This window comes from Echiichthys vipera, assembly GCF_963691815.1.
Source record: "Echiichthys vipera genome assembly, chromosome: 4".
Taxonomy (NCBI): domain Eukaryota; kingdom Metazoa; phylum Chordata; class Actinopteri; order Perciformes; family Trachinidae; genus Echiichthys; species Echiichthys vipera.
This window is the reverse complement of record NC_139829.1, coordinates 24,903,858-24,918,444: the sequence shown is the minus strand read 5'-3', so window position 1 is coordinate 24,918,444 and position 14,587 is coordinate 24,903,858. Positions and strand designations below refer to the sequence as shown.

At 38.4% G+C, this 14,587-nt stretch overlaps 1 protein-coding gene across 2 annotated transcripts in view; it reads left to right on the top strand.

Annotated features, from left to right (window-relative positions):
• Positions 1–12,260: 12,260 nt before the first annotated feature.
• pdlim2 (PDZ and LIM domain 2 (mystique)) overlaps positions 12,261–14,587 on the top strand; it is a 36,405-nt gene continuing 34,078 nt past the window's right edge. For both annotated transcript variants that reach the window (XM_083912062.1, XM_083912061.1), the window contains exon 1: positions 12,261–12,509. The gene's annotated coding sequence lies outside the window, so the exon portion shown is untranslated. The remainder of the gene's footprint in view (positions 12,510–14,587) is intronic.

The following is a 14,587-nucleotide window of genomic DNA, read 5'->3' as shown; positions in this document are numbered from 1 at the left end:
CTCAGACGGTCAAGAAAAGTTATTTTCTCAACTCTCACTCGACGATTTCTTCCAAATCAACACTTCTACTGAGGACTTGAGACATCCTGACATTTACTAAAGACTCACAGAGACTGACGAAAGAGACTCAACTAACTTTCATCATGGAAAATGTGAGATTTGATCACTTTGACAGCCTGCTCTGTTTTATATGTATTTCACCGTCGAGACGAACTGAACACTTCATCCGCACTTCAAATAAGGATTAATAATCTGAGTTTTTAATAATTTAATACTGGAACTAACTGGCTCAACTCATCTAACGTTATTCATTTATAAATAAATCGTATTTCTTAATTAAAATAACTGCCTAACGTTAATGATTCATTCTATTTTTTCCATGTAAAATAAAACAATATACAGCAATTATTTATCTCTGTGTCTTTAAATGTACCATTTAAAAGCAAAAACTAAACTTAACATGAGTATCAAATGTGTGACATTATATTTTCCTATATGGAAATATTTGCTATAAACTGTATCTGAGCCATCTGCTTACAGAAAGCTCCTGCTTTGTTAGTTTTAACACCTTCACTCTTTCATTTATGTGATTACATGTTGCATATTTCTAAAATAATTCAATGTTAGTGCAGTAAACACAGAAAATCTGTCCACACAGCACAGAGTGTGTGAGGAACAGGAGTTAATAGGGACACAACAGCTATTTTTTTCCTGGGCCCTCTGCAAAGTTAATATGGCCTCCATGAACTCCAAGGGAAATCAATATATATATTTTTTAAAGGGAAATTTTAATTCATTTAAAAAAATGTATTTTGTCTACAGGACATGCAAATAGAGAATTGAAATCCCCTTTATTCAATGTCAGATGTTGCTTTTACCTGTAAAGCCTCATTCTGACACGAGTGTGTGTTGTTGCAGTGTGATGTGTCTGTCAACCTGCAAGAAAAGCAGAGAGGGAGGAGAGTGTCTGCACGCCTGGCAGGGGGTGCAAGGAAGACTGCTGCACGCTGTCCATGCTGCACAGACGACCAGGTGACACATTTGAATCTGATATTTTGGATAAAGAAAGTGTTAATGTCTCAAACTGTCCACAGTGTAATCCTCAATATTAGGCAGTTTTACAAAATGGCAAACACATAGTAGAGTGTACTGTCAATATGAATGTGTTAGGACACACTGTAGGCCGTTGTTACTGGGCTCACATTTCAATAACTTTCATATTGAGGTCAGGAGTAAAACAAATAAAGGTTCCTGTGAAATACACAGAATCTGTGAAGGGTCTTTTAATGTGAAAAAGAAGTCCTCTGCAGTGCATCTGATGTGTCTTGTGAGATTCTAAAAGTTTGTTGTAGAGTAAGAAGTGAACTGGAGTCTGACATCCTCTCCTGTGTTGCTTTTAAACCAGAAGCACCAGAACTCTGCTGTTCCTGCAAAACCTCCTAAGAAGAGGAAGCGGACCTCCTCGGTCCGTCCCTCCAAACCTCCTGCTGAGCATCCGGAGGTGTTGAACGGGGGTCCCACTCCTCAGCCCTCCACCCCAGCTGTTGACATGCCAGGGTTACTGGATTTGGTCCCAAAGCCTCTGGCCACCATCTCACCTGCTGACCTGCCAGTGGCCTCAAACTTGGTCCCCAGCCCCGAGCCGTCCACTGCTCCACTGTACCATGACGAACCTCTGAAAATCCACAACCATTCAGTGGAAGAGTACCAGCGCATCTACCATGAAGTTGTGGATGATATGCTGAAGTATGTTGTGTCAAAAATCAATCAGATAATTGTCACATTTTCCAATCACTTAAAACTCTCAGTTTTTCCTGTAACATTATGATTTAAAGTCTGTGTTTTCTGCTCCTCACAGGACCAAGAGTGGCCAGCCGCGTCAGTACAGTTTACATCTGGGCCGCTGTATCAAGCAGAAGCTGTGGGAGAGACTGAACCGGCCCGTGTTCACAGAATCAGTCGATGAAGACGGCCGGGTCCATGTGGACGTCTCATACGGGGCTGGAACCAATCCTCCTCTCTATGTTGTGGATATCTCAGGAGAACCAGAGCCTGAGCGGCCAAACAAAAAGCTAAGAACTGCATAACACTCAAATAAGATCCAATCTGTACATCTTATCATAATTTAAGGAAAAGTACAGTCTTACATTGAAGTGTTGCAGTCTAAGCTTAAGTATAGTTTTAAGATTAAGTGTTGTGGTTTAAGTTCAAGTGTTATAGTTTAAGTTTAAGTTTTATAGTTTAAGTTTAAGTTTAAGTGTATGTGTAAGTGTTATAGTTTAAGTTTAAGTTTAGTTTTAAGATTAAGTTTAAGTATAGTTTTAAGTTTAAGTTTTAGTATAGTTTTAAGATTAAGTTTAAGTATAGTTTAAGTTTAAATATTGTAGTTTTAAGTGTAAATATTGTAGTTTTAAGGTAAGTATTATCTTAAAGTGTCACAGAACTGATGAATTGTCTGGTTTTTGAATCAGTAACTGCAGCTTCTGTTAAATGATTTCATCCAGCTTCAGTCTTCACAGCGACATAAATCACCTGCCAGGACACAAGCAGCCTCTGCAAACCAGCTGAAGCACCACACTCCACGCTCCACCCTCCGTCTTTACCATCCAACGGCAAACCAAACATCCACCTTGAGCTGCTGCCTGAGAGATGACAACTCCCTCTCCACCTACAGCCTCTGTCATTCTGCTGTCACCCTCTGCCAGGAGCTTTTACCACCCAACTGCTGCCCCACGCTCCACCTGCAGATTCTGTAAAACAGCCTCTGAGGTGTCCTGCTCCATCCTCCACCTACAGCCTCTCACAGCCACCTTCAGATCTGAACTCTGCCTTCAAACAGCAGCTGTGTGCTGCCCGAGCCTCCAGCTGCAGACAGCCACAGGAAAAATGCATTATAACATAATAGTAATAATAATAGTAATAATCATAATAAAAATAATAATAATTATATAATATAACAGCACTTAATATTAATATTAATAATAATAATATAACAACACTTAATATTAATATTAATAATTATACTATTATTATGTAATATTAATAATATAACAAGACTTTATATTAATATTATTAATAATAATAATATAACATTATAATAATAATAACAGTAATGATGACACTTGTAATAAAAATAAGTAATATGATTATTATAATACAAAATACATTAAAATAGTAATATTTATAACAATAACAACAACAATAATAATAATGATAATACAGAACACATATTAATAATAATAATAACAACAATAATTATAATAATAACAATAATATTAATAATAATAATAACAAGAACAAAAATAATAACAATAATAATAAAAATAATAATAATAGCAACAACAACAACAACAACAACAATAATAATAATAATAGTAATAATAATGATAATAACAATAATAATCATAATAATAACAATAATAATAATAATAATAATAATAATAATAAAAGCTTCATTTATATAGCATATTTCCAAACTATGTGTACAAAGTGCTTCACAAACAAGGACACATAAAATAAAGCAGGAGAACAATCAAAAACAAATCTCAGTCAACAAGTGAAAATCCTCTCCCAGCCTCGACAGCTTCACCCTGAGCCTCCAACTAAATCCTAATCCAGCATCCTGCACTGGCCGTCCCACTCCAGACTCTGCCAGACAGTTGCAGCCAGGACCTCCACCTACAGCCATCCACCTGCACCTCCGCCTCCACCTGAGACTTTAGGGCCTTCCATCTCCAACCATCCCCCTTGAAAAGACAGTTCGCTTCATCTACATGTGTTCTTTTACGCCTTTGCACTGTTAATCAATAAAATGTCTCTGCAACTAAGAAATCCTGGTGAATCTGTTTGACAGGAGATTTCTTTATTTACTTACTTTCTGATAAATCACCATTTATGAAGGGTTTATAGGAATGACTTTGTATTTAATGGCTTTAAATACTTGTGTGTCTCTCACTTTCTAAGACAACATGTCTGCATGTTAGTAAGTTTAAGAAAGGCTTCCTCATTTTTTAATAAGCCATCAGCAAAAGCTTGTCAGTAAATCATCAATAAAGGATTCTTATGGTACTTCATGAGCCATGTGTTTTGTATTTTTACATTATAATAAGTTGTTTATGGATTGATTTTGTCCATGATACTTGTGCAGCCCTTTTCCAGATGAAGAGTGGTCAAACTTTCATCTCTCTGATGAATTAAAGAGCTCGATGTTGAAAAGATAATGATCAGGAAATATGAACCATTTAAAATGGCAGAAACCATGTTTGGGTTTGGGTTTTTAATAGAGAGGAACATGTTTAATTTAAGACCTCATTTCTTTAGGAGTTAACCTCTGAGCATTCCCTTTTTTAGCGGGGTGAGGGACAGGTGGTGTTCAGTGACAGATGAAATGTCAACATTCGATCTGAAAGCTGGTAACCTGACGATTCATGTGAGATGCAGCTCAGCACTGCGTCACCTTCTTCTAATCATAAATCTGTGATAAACACTGTGTTTTGGTGAGGCCTCTATTCAAATGTTGGACGTACAGAGTGAATAAGGGCTTAGAACATGAAGATGGAAGTACATGATGCCATTCATGCTCTATTATGTGTCAGTAGTTTTTGCATTAATTGTTGGGTTGATCCCATTTAGTCTTCATATTAACTCTGTAATATAGTTTTATATAGTAAATATAAATAACATTGCACACATGCAGTGAAAAAAAGATATGAGCAAACACAACAAAGGAGTAAATGTCTGTTTATAAGTAAGTTATTGAGACCATCACTGCATCATCTGATTTACACAGACTGCTTTAAAAAGAAGAGTTGAGCAAAATCAACATTGAGCTCAAGTCTTTATGTATTAATAACATGTCAGTCATTAAGGGGGGGGGGGGTCACTTTCCCTTTAACAATATGGTCCCTGTCATAGCAGCCATCCACCACCTGAGGGTGCAGCAGAGTAAAATATATCAGGGAGAGAATCACAGTTAATAAATCAGTTAAATGTTAACAACTCAATGCAAAGCTTTGGTCTAACGTGATTTACCTCAATATGAAATAACTTAGGGCAACAAGTCCCTGATGCAAAATGATTACATTTAGTCTATAGTTGATTTAAATTTTTTACAAAAAAGGTCAGATGTGACTAAACTCAGGTGTGACGTGAAGGATTCCATGGTTGCTGTGTTTGTCTCCAGGTGCATCATTTCTATAAAATCATCATTTAAACAAAAACAAACCTCAGACGGTCAAGAAAAAGTTTTTTTTCTCAACTTTCACTCGACGATTTTCTTCCAAATCAACACTTCTACTGAGGACTTGAGACATCCTGACATTTACTAAAGACTCACAGAGACTGACGAAAGAGACTCAACTAACTTTCATCATGGAAAATGTGAGATTTGATCACTTTGACAGCCTGCTCTGTTTTATATGTATTTCACCGTCCGGACAAACTAACAGACACGGACAGCTCAGCATCAGACGATATCAAACATAATTTACCACATGATATGTTAAAAAATAATAAAATAATAGGTCTAATGATGGTTTGAAGATTGGCGGATAGTTTTTCTCCGAAATACCTGTAAGGTAAAATTCAGTCAACATATGATGCATGATAAAACAAATGTTATTTCATTAAACAATAGGCCTGTCCCATATTTTATGCAAATACCTTAAATAAATAGGTTAAACGTTACAAATGCAAGGCAAAGCCTTGTTCTGTTTGCTACAATACACAAAAGAAATACAAGTCCCTGATGACAGATGCATTAAATAAAGGGTCAACTCGATTGAAAACTTATAAGAAAAGAGCAGCCTACGTAAGGAGAAGAGGCAGATTTAACAACACTCAGACTGTGATATATACTGACAGTTCTTACTGCTTCTGTCAATGTTATGCTTTTAAATTTAGATTAACCCAAAACTACTTTAATTTGTTTAAAATGATTTATTGGCAAGACCGTAATAAATGGGTCGGACCTGTCTGATTTTATTCTAGGCAAATGCTTAATTTTGCATATTTCTATTTTTTTAAAAAGCAGTCCACCTGGAACTATAGATATGTGTAAACTAACTGCCTCTGACTGTGGTCTCAGAGGTCTCACGTTTATTCAGTGATCTGAACTCGAAATGCTTTCATTGAAATATTTTTTGGAAGTCAAATTTGTGTTTCACGGAGATGTCTGTGCGTAAAGATCGGCCTGTGCGTAATGATCGTAGTTTCCATGCTGCAACGAGACAGCTATTGTATAACACTAATGTTGCATTAACAATAGCTTTCATTATTTTCCTTATGTGTTTTTTACGTTATAACACATCAGTATAGCCAAGTGGAAATTGTGAACAAGGTGAGTTTCCAGTCAAAACAAAGACTGCGTGTAATAATTTAACCGGACAGAAAAAAATATATATTTGGAGACTTCAGAGGAAATAGTTGTAGATTAGATATTTATATATGAACTTGATCTCAATGTGATTGTATAACGTTAGGCCTAATAAACTTTAAATGTACATATGTGACTAAACTCAGGTGTGACGTGAAGGATTCCATGGTTGCTGTGTTTGTCTCCAGGTGCATCATTTCTATAAAATCATCATTTAAACAAAAACAAACCTCAGACGGTCAAGAAAAAGTTATTTTCTCAACTTTCACTCGACGATTTCTTCCAAATCAACACTTCTACTGAGGACTTGAGACATCCTGACATTTACTAAAGACTCACAGAGACTGACGAAAGAGACTCAACTAACTTTCATCATGGAAAATGTGAGATTTGATCACTTTGACAGCCTGCTCTGTTTTATATGTATTTCACCGTCCGGACAAACTTACAGACACGGACAGCTCAGCGATAGACGATATCAAACATAATTTACCACATGATATGTTAAAAAATAATAAAGTAATAGGTCTAATGATGGTTTGAAAAAGTGGCGGAAAGTTTTTCTCCGAAATACCTGTAAGGCCAAATTCAGTCAACATATGATGCATGATAAAAACAAATGTTATTTCATTTAACAATAGGCCTATCTCATATTTGTTTTGCAAAAAATATATGGGATGTTACAAATGCAAGGCAAAGCTTTGGTCTGTTTGCTACAATACACAAAAGAAATACAAGTCCCTGATGACAAATGAGTCTACACTCACTGCACTGTTGTATATGGTTGTTTTTTTTTACCGTCGGGACTTTCAGAACCTCCAAAGTTCACTGATGTTTGTAAAATCAACTCTGGAGCCCAACCTCAAGTCAGAAAAATGTGTTTAAGTGTAAATGCAGATTAATAAACTGTTTCATAAATATGTAGGAGACGGTCGTTGTCACTGTATGACTCAAATCAAATAGCTCAATCATAATAAAATAGACAGAAAATGCCTATAAATGAATTCAAATCAATGCCAATACTACTGACAATAAGCATTTCATTATATCACTATATTAATAAAAGAGCCTGATTTACGTATAAACAGTACCTTGTTTATATATTTCTGCTTGGCTGGAAAACATTGGTATTCTGTATTCATGTATAGCCATTTGAATGTACTTACTTGAGTACATCATTCTCAGTAGATGTGTGATCCTTTATTTTAATACTGTGTATGGAAATAGAGGCCACATACATGGTATACTGTATATAGCCCATAACACATGTTCACTAAAGGAGGATCCTGCTTTGTTACCTGACCATGAGGCCTTTTTAACACCTTCACTCTTTTAATTTTGCGATTAATGTTTTGAACTTTTCTGCCACAGTAAATTTTGGACAAGCTTATATTAAAGCACAGAAAAACTGTTCACATTGCACAGAGTAAAGCCTCATTCTGACATGAGTGTGTGTTGTTGCAGTGTGATGTGTCTGTCAACCTGCAAGAAAAGCAGAGAGGGAGGAGAGTGTCTGCACGCCTGGCAGGGGGTGCAAGGAAGACTGCTGCACGCTGTCCATGCTGCACAGACGACCAGGTGACACATTTGAATCTAATATTTTGGATAAAGAAATTGTTAATGTCTCAAACTGTCCACAGTGTAATCCTCAATATTAGGCTGTTTTACAAAATGGCAAACACATAGTAGAGTGTACTGTCAATATGAATGTTCTAGGCCGTGTAACTTTCATATTAAGCAACAAATATCACTAAATTACAGCTGAGTTCATTTTTATTTGAATAGAAACTCTTCTTGCTGTCCAATTTAAAACAAATAAAGGTTCCTGTAAAATACACAGAATCTGTGAAGGGTATTTTAGTTTGAAAAAGAAGTCCTCTGCAGTGCATCTGATGTAGATTTATTTCTTGTGAGATTCTAAAAGTTTGTTGTAGAGTAAGAAGTGAACTGGAGTCTGACATCCTCTCATGTGTTGCTTTTAAACCAGAAGCACCAGAACTCTGCTGGTCCTGCAGAACCTCCTAAGAAGAGGAAGCGGACCTCCTCGGTCCGTCCCTCCAAACCTCCTGCTGAGCATCCGGAGGTGTTGAACGGGGGTCCCACTCCTCAGCCCTCCACCCCAGCTGTTGACATGCCAGGGTTACTGGATTTGGTCCCAAAGCCTCGGGCCACCATCTCACCTGCTGACCTGCCAGTGGCCTCAAACTTGGTCCCCAGCCCCGAGCCGTCCACTGCTCCACTGTACCATGACGAACCTCTGAAAATCCACAACCATTCAGTGGAAGAGTACCAGCGCATCTACCATGAAGTTGTGGATGATATGCTGAAGTATGTTGTGTCAAAATCAATCAGATAATTATCACATTTTCCAATCACTTAAAACTCTCAGTTTTTCCTGTAACATTATGATTTAAAGTCTGTGTTTTCTGCTCCTCACAGGACCAAGAGTGGCCAGCCGCGTCAGTACAGTTTACATCTGGGCCGCTGTATCAAGCAGAAGCTGTGGGAGAGACTGAACCGGCCCGTGTTCACAGAATCAGTCGATGAAGACGGCCGGGTCCATGTGGACGTCTCATACGGGGCTGGAACCAATCCTCCTCTCTATGTTGTGGATATCTCAGGAGAACCAGAGCCTGAGCGGCCAAACAAAAAGCTAAGAACTGCATAACACTCAAATAAGATCCAATCTGTACATCTTATCATAACTTAAGGAAAAGTACAGTCTTACATTTAAGTGTTGCAGTCTACGCTTAAGTATAGTTTTAAGATTAAGTGTTGTGGTTTAAGTTCAAGTGTTATAGTTTAAGTTTAAATATAGTTTTAAGATTAAGTGTAGTTGTTTAAGTTTCAGTGTTATAGTTTAAGTTTAAGTTTTATAGTTTAAGCTTAAGTATAGTTTTAAGATTAAGTGTAGTTGTTTAAGTTTCAGTGTTATAGTTTAAGTATAAGTTTTATAGTTTAAGCTTAAGTATTGTTTTAAGATTAAGTGTAGTGGTTTAAGTTTAAGTGTTATAGTTTAAGTTTAAGTATAGTTTTAAGATTAAGTTCTATATTAAGATTAAGTGTTGTAGTTTAAGTATAGTTATAAGGTTACGTGGTGTTTTTGTTTAGTTATGTGTTGTGCTGTAGTTTAAATATTGTAGTTTTAAGTTTAAGTATTGTAATTTTAAGGTAAGTGTCACAGAATTGATGAATTGTCTGGTTTTTGAATCAGTAACTGCAGCCTCTGTTAAATGATTTCATCCAGCTTCAGTCTTCACAGCGACATAAATCACCTGCCAGGACACAAGCAGCCTCTGCAAACCAGCTGAAGTACCACACTCCACGCTCCGCCCTCCTACCTCATCCTCCATTGCAACCTGCAGCTGCCGCCTCCACCTGCAGATAGCTGCAGTCAAACCTCCACCCACAGCCTCTTCATAATAATAATAATAATAATAATAATAATAATAATAATAATAATAATAATAATAATAATAATAATAATAATTTAATAAAAAATATCAGTAATAATACTCATTATAATAACATGCTAATTATAATATATGATAATATAATAATAATAATAATAATAATAATAATAACAAACATAATACAAATAACAATAACAATCATACAGTAATAATATTAATAGCCATGATAATAATAACAATGATAACAATAATAATAATAATAATAATAATAATAATAATAATAATAATAATAATAATTTATATAGCATATTTCAAAACTATCTTTACAAAGTGCCTCACAAGCAAGGACAAACAAAAGAAAGCAGGAGAACAATCAACTACAAGTCACAGTCAACAAGTGAAAATCCTCGCCCAGCCGAGAGTAGAGAAAATGATGGATAACCCTGGCCTGAGGATTCTGTCAGCAACCTGTCGCACCTTTATCCACTTCTGGCAGGTAAGTGCAAACAGCAGTCCCATTACAGTCCTTCATCTACAGACAGCTGCAGCCAGGACCTCCATCTGCAGCCTCTGTGTGGGGTTCCTCCAGGTGCTCCATTTCCTCCTGCATGGTAATAATAATAATAATAATAATAATAATAATAATAATAATAATAATAATAATGATAATAGCTTCATTTATATAGCATATTTCCAAACTAACTGTACAAAGTGCTTCACAAACAAGGACACATGAAATAAAGCAGGAGAACAATCAAAAACAAATCTCAGTCAACAAGTGAAAATCCTCTCCCAGCCTCGACAGCTTCACCCTGAGCCTCCAACTAAATCCTAATCCAGCATCCTGCACTGGCCGTCCAACTCAAGACTCTGCCAGACAGTTGCAGCCAGGACCTCCACCTACAGCCATCCACCTGCACCTCCGCCTCCACTTGAAGATACTTCCAGACGACTGCATTTCCTCCTACAGCCTCTCCCAGCAACCTGCACCGCTGACTCCTCACCTGCTGCCATGTCAAGACCCAAGTGGAACAGCAGGGACCAGAGAAACACACGTAAATATAACACTTCAGATAATATGCAAAAGCATGGCTGTGTAATTACTGCATGCCTGGGCCGATAAATGAAAGCCAGCTCTTCTGTTTACATCATCTTCTTCTCACAGGTATTCCCAAGAAGAGCCCTCGCCCCTTCAACATCAACCTGACTGACTGTGATGCTGAACTTCATCAACCAGCAAGAGCTCTGCTTCCTCCCACTCGTCTGAACTCAAGGTAGTGTGGATAAATCCAGCGTTTAGCAGTCTGAGATATTTGGAGGCTCCTAGCCATGTAATTTCAGTTCATCTGATTTTTGAATGCATGTTTGAAATGATCAAGCCTGTAGAAGTCATTGAGTAAAATCAGGGAGGTTAAATATCTGTGTAACATCTAAGGTGAAACCTCGGTGTGGTTTTCCTCCAGGTCCCATTGGACTTCACAGACTTCCAGACCCACCAGGAGCTTGTGAGGGCGGGAGGACAACTCCTTCTACCAGAGCTATGAAACCAGGCTGACCAGAGATGCTTATTCCTCCTCCACACGCAGAGACGCTCCACCTGAGACTTTAGGGCCTTACATTTACAACCATTCCCCCTTGAAAAGACAGTCACCTTTATCTTTATGTGATCTTGTACGCCATTGTACTCCAAAATAAAACTTCTGCATTTATCAGACGAGTCATTTGAGTCCACAAGAATTAGCAAGAAACAGAAGCATTGCTCTTTGAGATCCTTGGGAGTTTGTGTAACTTTCAATGTTGTTTTCTCTTCACATTTTCCTACATCTGTTTTTATCTGTTGTGATTTCAGTCTACCAGCAGTAATCTGTACTTACTAGTTGCCTTCTGATAAGTCATGTTTATTAAGGGTTTATATATATATTTTATAATGGTTTAATTGCGTTTCCCTCTAACTTTCAGTTAGATATGTTAGTAAGTCATAAGTAAAGAGCGTTGAGCTTCACCAATTTAGAGGATTTTACACAACCTGGCATCCCAAAATGCATTAGCTTATATAAATGATTTATAGCCTAAAGAAAAAGTACATTATTTATTAAAACCATTCATTATGCTTATAAAGAAAGGCTGACTTATCATCAGATAATAATAATCAGATCAGATAACAATCAGAAAGATGTCACACACTACTTTACATTTTAAGCACTTAGAATGGCAGAAAACCTGTTTGGGCGGAAACAGTCATGACTGATTCACTCCTGTCTACGTCGCTGGTTAATTGATGTGGCGCTGCTCTGCGACGTCAGCAGATGGCGCGCGGACACCAAGCCCAGCCTCCGCGTGTGTTTCCAGGATAAATGGCTCAATTATCACCGCTGCACCCTCCTTTCTGATGCGACACGCCCAGTTTCGCTGCCTGTGTCAAACCTTTATTTTGGTAACAGCACATGGCACCGCGAGCTCTTCCCAGTGATACTACTGCGCGCGCAGCAACAGGTGGTGTTCATGCGTGCCACCTTAACAACTGTAACCGCAGGAGAGAGACGGAAAGGGACTACTTCATCACCGCGTTAGTGCTGCTACACTGACGGAGGAAACTCATAAAGCTGCTTTCTGCTTTGTTTGGTCGCATTTCGGAGGCAGTTGTTGTTTCGGGCTGAGGTGAAGAAGGACCTGCTGACATTTAACAGGTGGAGAAGGTACCTACAATCTCTGCACTCACCGTGGTAAGTAGTCTAAACATGGCGCAGCTAATTAAGTGTCTCGGCGTCCAAACGGTGTCTCAGCTAACTGAAAAATTTAATTTGTGATGCAGCTCACTTACTCAAAACTCCAGTGGGTTAAACGCTTATTTTTCGGGGGTGCTGGCAGAGTGTTTTTGTATCTAATGGCACAGTTGGGCTTCATATCCTACTGCATTTCTCTTTGTACCTCATGTGCCGTATGTTGTTTTTTTTTTATGGCAGGTAATGTGATTTTATTGTAGTACTTCACTCATAAAAAGTGTGGCAACTTCCGAGAATGTAGTCAAACCGTGCTAAATTATGATGGATGCCAAATATGCGCCGTTAAAGTGTGCGGTATTGATAGAAATGGAAATTCTAAGTCAGTCTAACTGACTGGAGCAACTTCGGCCCACACAGAGTGCTGGTTTCTAGCACCTACTGCAGACCTTCCACCCTGTTAATGTCTCATTATCCAGGATAGCGGGGAAGGTTATTTGTTGCACGTTAAACAGTCAGTGTGATTTGTGAAGGGGCTGGGCCAGGTGTAACCTCAGGAATCTTCACGTCGGTATTTATGACACATTAGTTTAACTGGTGAAGCTGTTATCTTCTCTCTCCCCTCCTCCTCCTCCTTAAAGTGGCTTTTGAGGGAATCCGAATAAGCCAGGTCCACTGTAGTTCAAGTTCAACACTGTAATGTCCTCACCCTCTTTCCCTTTTTGAGAGAAGACTGTGCTGTTGCTCAGATAAGACAAAAGCCAGCCAGGAACCAAACAAACACCACTGTAATTATGAATAGTGAAAAGCAGTGGCGTGTGAGGAAAACAGGCAAAACGTGTTGCCATCTAACTCAGGGAAATAATGTTTGTCTTGCAATTGAATTGAGGTTTTAACTGAACCAAAAACATTTTAGAATGGCTAAATGCTACTTTGTTGACTTCACGGCCCTTACCCAGACAGCCGTCTTCTGTGGTGAACATGTTCCCAGTTATGCAGGAAGTTAGTATCATCCGTTAAATCTGAATGATGAAAGTGTTTGGTTTTTTTTTTGTGCGTGTGGTTTTCAGAGCAAGCTGAGGCATCGCGTGATCTTTCTGACTGTTTATTTCTTTCCTGTTACATCAAACCGTAGAAACAAAAGTTTGTGAGGTAGAGGATGATTTTTGCCAAGCATCCAACATGCCAGAGGTGCACCGTTGCAACAGTGTGTTTTTAGTGTGCATGTACTGAACAGTGTGGTGGTTGGTGTTTCTTTTGTGAGAAGGGCAGAGGATGTGGTGAACTGGCCTGTTTGCCGAACAGCAGTGTGGAGCCTGTTCAGTGTGAACAGCAGCAACATAATCTCCAGATGATGATGATGATGATGATGCAGATGAGGATGCAGAGGGAGATAAGTGAAGCCACTTCTACAGGGTTCTTTTCTTGTTACAAACCATACTTTAGTGGACACAATCCAGTCCACTTTAGCAGGGCAGCAGCAACGTGTCAAAGGGATCATGGGTAATCTTAGAAATTGACTTTTCGTACTTCAGCAGATATATAAGATTACGTGACAGCATGGCACTCTACAGGAGTGTGCATAAAAGTGTTCTCATTGAAAAGGGAGTAACCCACAAAAATTACAGGTATAGCTCAGTGTGCAATTACTTTTGATGACACAGGTACTGTTATCAATATAGGCCTATATATAAGCATACAGCTCATCAACCAACACCCTTTTGACATCATTCCTTGTTGTTTGATATTTTCTCATCTCCCTAGTGATTGCAGCAACGTCTGACTAAATGGGTGTGATTTGGAGAATGCCCAGAATTTTAAAGCACTCCTCTCAATCCAGGGAGAGGCTTGCCATTGCATTCCTTTCCTTTTTAATTTTGTGGGTGTGTGTCCAGGTAGGTGCCGACCTGTCAGGGTAGTGCGTGACACACAGGGTTGAGTCAACCGCCCCACAGACGAGGGCTGTGGAAAGTTCACACTGGTGTATGGCCACCAGCGAGAGCCTTGACAAGTGTGATTCATACCAGGAATATTCCCCCGCAGCCACAGTTCATGTGAGAGTGTGCCTTTGCATCAAAGCT